The sequence below is a fragment of the Physeter macrocephalus genome, chromosome 12 (genome assembly GCF_002837175.3).
Source record: "Physeter macrocephalus isolate SW-GA chromosome 12, ASM283717v5, whole genome shotgun sequence".
NCBI classification, from domain to species: Eukaryota; Metazoa; Chordata; class Mammalia; order Artiodactyla; family Physeteridae; genus Physeter; species Physeter macrocephalus.
In genome coordinates this window covers 40722035-40732117 of record NC_041225.1, presented here as the reverse complement: position 1 = coordinate 40732117, position 10083 = coordinate 40722035, and positions in this window count along the sequence as shown.

Here is a 10083-nt window from a genome sequence, read left to right as displayed (position 1 = left end):
TCAAGATCGTAATTCACAATGTTAAGTGGTGGTCGTCTGACAAACAGATTTTATGCCAAGAGTGCTGCTTATTTTAGGTCAAACCATATGAAATTTTCAATGTTCAGTTATTTGTGACCTACAAAAATGGCATGTCATACATGGTTCAAACTAATAGTTAGATGCTAGTGTTTTAATAGGTGCTAGTATTTTATTTCCAGAGAAATTCCATCCTGGTTGAAGCAACAGAGAGGGCAACAGAAGAGGGCCTGGCAAGGGCCAGGCAGGGCACCCGCTGTGTAGTCTCCAGTAAGTGGAGCTCCCGTGCAAACCGTGGTTTGGGCACACATAATAATTGTAACAATATATAAAGCTAATATTTGTATCATACTGTTGCCTACTTTTGTCAGATGCTATTTACCTATATTAATACATTTAAGCCTTATAACAACAGCAACCTTACAAGGTAGGGCTGTGGTTATCGCCATTTTCATAGTAAGGAAACCAAAGCATAAGAAACTCAAGTGACTTGTTTAAGGTCGTACAACTGATAAAGTGCCAGAGTATGGTTCAAACTGGGCAGGCTAGCCTTGAATGCCACATGCTTACCCACTGTGCTACACTGCTGCTCCGACACAGAGGTGTAGCTTAGGGCATGGGTTCCAGGGGCGCCGTGGAACCAGGACAGCAAGACCCACTTCGAACTTGATCGACTAGTGGGGATGAGGTGCCTCCTGGGCAGGTCTCATGAGCGCTGGGCCAGATGAAGCGGAGCCTGCACATGAGCCTGCAGTGCCCACATTTACCTGCGTAGGGTGTGAGCAGGCAGGGGCAGGCACCACTGCTCTTGTCTGTGCCTCTTCTTACTCCTCTGAGCTCTTTTTTCTCTGTTTCTTTTTCCCTGTTCATTCTTTAATGTTCTTGTTTCTGCTGGATCCATATCTATATGTAAAATCCCTCAATGAATCTTCTCTGTTTTGTAGGGAGTCTAGAACCTTTAGCCTATCTTACAAAAGCCTTGGCAGTCAACAAATGCATGTCAAAAAGCATATATGTAGGTTGAAATGAGTCCCTGTAATGGACGTTTTTAAAATGATGTATTAGCGTGGGTTTGAAAAGGTAGTGGCTTTCAAAAAATAATTAACGTAGGGCTTCCCTGGTGGCGCAGTGGTTGAGAGTCCGCCTGCCGATGCAGGGGACACGGGTTCGTGCCCCGGTCCGGGAAGATCCCACATGCCGCGGAGCGGCTGGGCCCGTGAGCCGTGGCCGCTGAGCCTGCGCGTCCGGAGCCTGTGCTCCGCAACGGGAGAGGCCACAACAGTGAGAGGCCCGTGAACTGCAAAAAAAAAAAAATAATAATAATAATAATAATTAACGTAAAATTACAGAGGATGAGAGCAGAGGGGATAAATAAGCATAGAATAAGATTCTTTAGTTAAACTCCTGTGATTTGGGGATGAGGTAAGAAGAAAATCCTTAGAGACTCAGAGACTTGGGCAAGGTCTGAAAGTCCATTTTTCTTTTCTTTTTTACTTCATGGCTGTATCTGGGAGAGTCACAGCCTTAAGCAGCTTTGGAACAACCGATTAGATTAGTGGAGAGTTAGAGGCATTTTATCCTCTAGTATTAACCTTTCATGAAACTAAAATTTTGGAGAATATCTCTCTACCTAACAAATTACAAAATTACGAATCCCAATTCTGAATTCTTCAACATAAGAATATCCCTTATCAGACTTCAGTGAGAGGGTTTACTTTCCACCCCTGACTGGAGACCAGAGACCTGGGCAGCCCGTCCACTCCCGCCCTGTTCAGAAGATTCTGAGGCAACTCAACTTTCAGCCTAACCATGGATATTTTAATTGTGTTACAAACTTTATAATGATGCTTACGATGATATTTTTACAAATTGTGTGGGAAAAGAATTACTTGTTTTTCATAAATGTTAAAGCTAGATGAAGGAACTGCCTACCCAAAAATAATTTGAGGGTTTCCAGATTTCTGAGAATCTCCACTAAAAGTGTAAAGATACCAAATAAGAAGCTAAAACTCATTTTACAAAATGAGAAGTTAAGTGTTGCTACTTCAAATGAAAAGATAAATCCCACCTAATAAAGAAAATACCATGGACATATTTTGTAAAACATAAATATCACAAAAAAGTCAGTTGGCCATTCAGCTGGCATCCAAAGGAACTTATTGCAAAATTCCTCAAAGGTTTGGATCTTACATCATAACACTTTATCTCCCTTAACCATTTCCTGTGACCCCACCGGTTGCTGCACCTCTTCTAGGGCAATAATATTTGGTCTTACAGTCTGGCTGTTCTTGTAGGTCTTACTTCCTCTATAAGAGTGTAAACTAGCAGAAAAACTTCTTATTCATCTTGGGAAAATATCTGAAGTAGACGTTATGTGTGCACCTCAGTAGATCACAGACATTTGGGAGAAGAAAGGGAACTGAATGTGAAAGGATATATTGACAGACCGATGACAATAACTGATATTTATGGACTATTTACCATGCACAAGAACTGTGCCCAGTACCTTATCGGTATTAACTCATTTAATAATCGTAAAACCTTATCAGGTAGGAACAGTCTGTTATGTATTATGATCCCCTTTTTACAGATAAGGAAACAGAGGCACAAGAGATTAAATAACATGCCCCCAATCACATAACCCATAAGTGACAGAGCTGTAGTGCAAGCCCAGACCTCTGGCTTCAGAATGTGTGCTCTTAACCATTCTGCTAATGCACTTCCTAAAAAGAAGAGATACATGAGCAGAGGAAGCATCAGGTCCCCAGCTCTGAAAATAATGGTGGGTTTCTGGGCCTGCTGGAATCAGCTTGTTCTATAAGAAAAAGTTGCTCAGTAGATCATCCAACCTGGAAGCCCAGCTTCCTTGTTGTTGGTTATCTAGAACAAAGTCTGGCTAACCAGATGAATTAATTGAACACATAAAGATCTTTATAAAGGGAAGTTACAAATATTTCAGCATGTCATCATGAGCCCATACAAACTGATTTCATACATGACGTAAATACCCAGTTTTCTTAACTAGATCCATATCTTCTTTCTTTCACCACCCAGTATAGGATTGAGAGTGCTGAAGATAATAAATGCTGTTTTGCTGATTAATTGATTTACTGACTGACTGATAGGAGGAAGCCTTATCCTTTCTGTTTTTGAGTCCCAGCTTCACTTATATTCAGGTACTTCAACACCCCACTCTCAGCAGCTCATAGAACCAATAAACAAAATCAGCAAGAATACAGAAGAACTCATCAGCCAACAGGACCTAATTAACATTTATAGAAAACTACAGCCAACTCAGTAGAATACACATTTTTTCAAATGATCATTGAAACATTCACCGATACAGACCATATTCTGGGACATAAACAAACCTCAACAAATTTAAAATAATTGAAATCATGCGGAGTACATTCTCTGACCATAAGGCAATCAAATTTCCTTTGGGTTCAGTCAAGCTACTCAACTAAATAATATAATGTTATTTTTGCCTTGTTTTTGTCATGTTAACCAAACATGCTATTACTGTGCCTTTCTTCACAGGCTGGTTGATGTTAATGGTGTCACTTTAAAAATCTCATAAATATTTTCTTCCAGCATTTTTTTGAGAAGCCTGGTATTTCATGTAAATGAGTCTTTTCTAATTTGTAGATTTTTGCGCCTATTTTTTCCTTGCAGGAGACGCTTTTATTCCTCCGTTCTCCACCCAAAGCATTCACAGTATTAAAGCATTAATCTGCCCCACCTAATCAGACCAAGGTCGCTGGCTGCACTGCTCCTGAGCTAAGGGGATTGCTGGCCCACAGCTACAAGGGACTCCATAGTTCTCTGGGAGTCTGTCTTTAATCCCCTAGAGATGAGTTTATTCTGCTAGGAGAAAAATAGCCCCTAAAGAACGAAAGTCAATAAGCTTTATTACCCTCCTTCTGAGTTATTTTGCTGCTGTTGATAGGCTGTCTACATTTCCCAGACCAATTGTTTTCTGGATTTGTCCTACCCTTGGAATTACCACAGGATTTCCTGGCTGCCCAAAGGTATGTTCTAGAGGCATTATTATCCAGCGATATCCTTGTACTGCAGTAATCACATGGCCAAAAGCCATCTCAGGACTCTGAGGAAGCCATTAACTCAGCGAGGCAGTTCCAAGACCATGCGGGCCATAGTCCCTAGTCGGCTACTCAGCTAACAGGGTCTTCTTGAAGCTTTCCAGAGTCCTTCTCAGGAATCACAACGGGAGTCCATATCACTGTCAATTGTAAGGAAGTCATGTACTTCTGTTTACAGGACCCATTCAGACTATTATGGACTCAAGTGTATCCCCCCAAAATTGATATGTTGCTATGAACAAAATTGTGTTCCCTCCAAATTCGTATGTTGAAGCCCTAATCCCCATTGTGATAGTATTTGGAAATAGGGCTTTTGGAGGTAATTAGGTTTAGACAAGGTCATGAAGGTAGGGCCTTCATGATGGGATTAGTTCCCTTATAAGAAGAGACACCAAAGAGCTACTCCCTTCTCTCTTTCACTGTCACTCTAGCTCTCGCTGTTTTTCTCTTTCTGCCCCCCGCCATCTCCTACTCCCACTCCCCTGCCATGTGAGGACACAGGGAGTAGGTAGCCAGCTGCAATCCAGGAAGAAAGCCCTCACCAGAACCTGACCATGCGGGCACTCTGATCGCAGACTTCCAGCTTCCAGACTGTGAGAAAATTAATTTCTATTGTTTAAGCCCCTCAGTCTATGGTATTTTGCTACAGCAATCTGAGCAGGCTAGAGCATACTTTGAAGTTCTAACTTCCAGTATCTCAGAACATGACTGTATTTGGAGATAGGGCTCTTCAAGGGGTTATTAAGTAAAATGAGACCATTAGGGTAAACCCTAATCCACTAGGACTGGTGTCCTTATAAATAAGAAGAGGAAATTAGGACACAGACAGGCACAGAGGGAAAACCATGTGAAGACACAGGGAAGAGGAGGTGGCTGTCCACAAGCCAAGGAGAGAGGCCTCAAAAGAAACCAACCTTGCCAGCACCTTGATCTTGGACTTCTAGCCTCCAGAGTTGTGAGAAAATTAATTTCTGGGTTTTTTTTTTTTGTTTTTTTTTTTATAAATTTATTCATTTATTATTTATTTTTGGCTGTGTTGGGTCTTTGTTGCTGCATGCCGGCTTTCTCTAGTTGTGGTGAGCGGGGGCTACTCTTTGTTGCAGTGTGCAGCTTCTCATTGCTGTGGCCTCTCTTGCTGCGGAGCATGGGCTCTAGGCGCGCGGGCTCAGTAGTTGTGCCTCAAGGGCTCTAGAGCTCAGGCTCAGTAGTTGTGGTGCACGGGCTTAGTTGCTCCACGGCTGTGGGATCTTCCCAGACCAGGGCTCGAACCCGTGTCCCCTGCATTGGCAGGCGGATTCTTAACCACTGCACCACCAGGGAAGTCCCATTTCTGTTGTTTTAAGTCACCCAGTCTGTGGTACTTTGTTACGGTAGCCCGAGCAAACTAACACACAGGCTATATTGGGAGTCATTACAGCATATTCACTTATATGCCAGCATCTCAGTCTATAAAGTAACTCAAAGTATAAATCAGTTCAGAGATAATGAGGTACTAAAATGGTGGCGATGATAAAGCACGCATGAAAGAGGAGGAGGAATAGGACAGACAAGGTTAATAGAGGAAATGGAGATTAGGGCTGAGGTTTGGCGACCAGGGCAGGAGAGCGAGCTCAGGGAGGGAGTGGCAGCCGAAGCGAGCAGGAGCAAAGCGAGGAGAGGGGGTCACAGCCGGCGCTGCTTCCTCTCCCGCCGCCCTGGGAGGGTTTCAGGCGGTGTTAGAGAGCTGAAGGCAGGGCAGCTGCTGCGTGCCCTGAAGGTGGTGGTGTGCTCACCCATGGGGTGGCCTTGGACGCTGCCTGCAGCATCTGACTCTTCCACCCCTGCACCTCCCTCCTTTCAGGGAGGTTCTCGCTTCTGTGAGCAGTAAGGGTGCACATGGCTCCTCTGCCCTCTAACAAGGAGACACAGTTCTGTTATTAATGAAGTCAGAATGAAGTAATTATCTGGATAATTCAGACATCCATCACCGTATTCAACTAAGAAGTCCAGGTAAAAAAAGTGTAAGAGTCTAGAGGAATATATTGATTTGAATTAATTGCCTCAGTTTTCCATTTTCTATTGGACTTGTCCAAATGAAGTTACATAGATGGCCTTTAGCTTTGCCTGTGGGTCAGCCAGTGATAGAGAATGCTGTCAGCCAGTGTCCTGCCAGGGGCTCCAGTCCCAAGAGCTGGTCCGGAATAAGAAGACAGACATATCGTTTCATACTGACTCATTCTCAGAGATATTTTCTGGATGTGATAACAGTGTCTCACATTCCAGAGTGTTCATCCATAGGAATAATCGTGCAAGGCCATTACGTGCAAGATAAGTATGGAAAAAGAACTGAGGTGTCTGAGCCAGCTTCTTGTTTACCTACTTAGTAAAAATGCATGAAGGCATTTAGAAGGGGAAAATTGCAAGAAACAGTATTTACATCAACACATCCAAGGAGCAGTGACCACAGGTGTTTCACCACATCTTTGCTTCTTCCCTAAGTACATTTCATCAGAAATCAGGATGTTATCAAAGGCAGCCCCTCGGAAATGCCACCAAGCCCCATCTCCTTCTCTGGCAGTGGTTTGCCTCAGTATTTCTACGTTGCCTGAGTGTCCTCTCTGGGAGCCAGTTAAGGCTCAGAACCCCCATGCCTTATCTCTCTACCAAATTCCATAAAAAGTCCTGGGCTCCCTAATCCTCTCATTAAGATTCAGGATGGTGGAGTATGAACTCCTTGGGGTATGAAATCAGAACACCTGATTTTGAGTTCTAGCTCAGCTAGTTACATGCCAGGTGATCCCAGAAAGTCATTTAACTCCAGGGAGCCTCAGGTTCCTCACCTGTGATATCTAATATAAAACTCACAGGGTTATTAGAAAGATGAAAAGAAATAATGGATACCAAAGCCTTTAACAAACCTTAAAGCAACATGCAGTTGCAGCTCTTGTTAATAAGACACTAGCTTATTTCCCCAGATAAAGGGCAACCTAAGTATATGTGCCCGGGGGCACTGAGATGAACCTTATGTTGCTCATTTGATCCTCTTATACATTCATAGTTGCCTCTTCTAGGGATCACAAGGAAGACATTGCATAACTTATGTAGACTTTAGCCCTTGCTTCCTTATTTGTAGGAACGAGGGTTAAAAATACCTATTTGGCAGGTTTTATCTTTTGAATATTAAATCAGATAATTTATGAAAGTTAACTGTAACAATGATTAGTACATGTTGAGTTCTTGATAAATGTTAATGCTTTTTAACATTTATAATGATAGGACTGTTGTTCTGTTACCACTCAGGAGGAGACATGACTATCCCCCCTCCTCAGCATCTGGCACACTGTTACAGGTCTACAAGGGCCCCTGTCTCAGTTTGTTGGTTTATTTGTTTATTTTCCATCCTAACTCCCCATCCCCACCCTCCAACTCCTGATCTTCTCCCCTTCCTCCCCAAAGCAACCATTCCAATGTATTTGATGTCACTTTATTTTATTTATTTATTTGTTTGTTTGTTTGTTTCTAGTCCTGTATATTTCCTTGTAAAACATGTGAGCTGTTTTGGGTGCAGAAAAGCCTCATTTCTCTAACCACTGTATACTTTCTGAAGGAAAAAGGAAGCATGGTTATCAGAGGATCATGGACTTGAAAAGGAGCTTGGGATTTTAGCTTCAGAGACCAAAAACATCATTTTTCCTTCTGAGAAGACAAGGGCTCAGGGCCTGTCTCCTCGGTGACTGTGGCTCTCAGTCACTGGTGACTGGTCACTGCCTGGAAAGCACCAGGGAGGGAGCAGCACCCAATAACGGGCTGATCCGCTCATTGAGCAAGAGGACGGATACCATCCTCGCCAGGAACAGGTCACGCCCTATTAGCAGAGAGGTGGGAGAGGTTACTCAGAGTCAGGTACAGGCTCACAGAGCCTAGAAATTTCCAAAAGCAAGGCTTAGAAAGTAACTTCTATATACAAAATGTAACTCTAAATAGATCAGAGACATAAATATAGCACCTAATACTATAAACCTCCTTGAAGAAAATATAGAAGTAAATTTTCTTGACCTTGTTTTAGGCAGTGTTTCTTAGATATGACACCAAAAGAGCACGTAACAGAAATAAATAAACCAAGCGGACTTTATCAAAGGAGATGTGGGGACATATGTATATGTATAGCTGATTCACTTTGTTACAAAGCAGAAACTAACACACCATTGTAAAGCAATTATACTCCAATAAAGATGTTAACAATAAATAAATAATGAGGAAAAAAATTTAAAATGTACTTCAAAGGACATCATCAAAAAAGTGAAAAGACAACCCACAGAATGAGAGAAAATATTTGCAAATCCTATATCTAATAAAAGGCTTGTATCTAGAATATGTAAAGAACTCTTACAACTTAATAATAAAAAGTCAAAATAACTCAATTAAAAAGTTTAAAACCCAAAGGATTTGAATAGACATTTCTCCAAAGGAGATATACAAATTTCCAATCAGAGCACAAAAATATGCTCGATATCCTAGCCATCATGGAAGTGCCGATCAAAACCACAGTGAGATACTGCTTCACACCCATTAGGATGGCTGTAATCAAAAAAACATACAATAACAAGTGTTGGCCAGGATACAGAGAGATTGCACTACTGATGGGAACGTAAAATGGTGCAGGCACTTTGGAAAAGTCTGGCTGTTCCTCAAATGATTAAACACAGAATTACCATATGACCCAGCAATTTCACTCTTAGGGCATATACTTAGGAGAAATGAAAACATATGTCCACACAAAAACTTGTACACAAATGTTCATAGCAGCATTATTCATAATAGCCACTAAGTGGAAGCAACACAAATGTCCATCAGTTGATGAACAGATAAATAAAATAAACTGGTAAATCCAAACAATGGAATATTATTTGGCAATAAAAAAGAATGAAATGCCACAGCCTGGGTGACCCTTGAAAATGTTATGCTAGGTAACAGAAAAACCTGTCACAAAAGACCACACACTGTATGATCCCATTATATGAAATGTCTAGAGTAGGCAATTTGTGGCTGCCTAGGGATGAGGGAATGGGGAATTTAGGGGATGCTGGCTAATTGGCACAGGATTTCTTTTTGAGGTGTTAAAATTTTTCTAAAAATCGGTTGTGGTAATGGCTGTACAATTCTCTGAATACACGAAAACACATTGAATTATATACTTGAAATGGGTGTATTTTATGGTATGAATTTTATCTCAAGAAAGCTGATAAAAAAGAAGTCCTTTTCCAAGGTAGATCTCAAAACAGCTGAAGGTGGCCATTATTTTTTTTAATAACTAATAAAAGCTAAGTGCCACTATTAAAAAGAAGACAGAGATATTAAACAGCACGTTTCTCCCCACTTTCTGCTTCGAATACCAAGACACCAAACCAGATTGGGTTCTGGGGATGACCTGACTCCTCCCCCCATGCTAACAGGAAAGAAAGGATGTACAGATGAGAATAACATGAGCCAATCTGGCAGTTATTTGCTCTTGACTTCAAAATACAGATAAAGACAGTATCAGAAACTTCCATCCCCAAACTGGCACCTTTCTCAGCTTTCACTGTGATGGATGGTCTGATCTGGACAGAGGACAGAAATAGAATAAACCTGAGATATGACCACAAGGCATTGCTTTCCATACACAGGATCCATCTGGTCCTCTGCAGATAAACAGGCTGGACGAATGTCCCTTTTAGGGACTTTTAATTGCTATGCTGACTAGAGCATCGTGTAATTTCACAAAATTCCACCATTTAGGCAGCTTGCTAATGGGTGCCCAGCTATTCTCAATCTGATGAGATCCCCGTATTAGGAGATGAGTTGGATGCAGTGACTTTAATGGCCCTTTGAAACCCTGAATCTCTGTGATTCTATGTAATTAGTAACATAACAATGTTTATTCTGAATACAAACCCACAAAAAAATCAATTAAGTTTTTCACTTTTTTTTTTTTTTTTTTTTT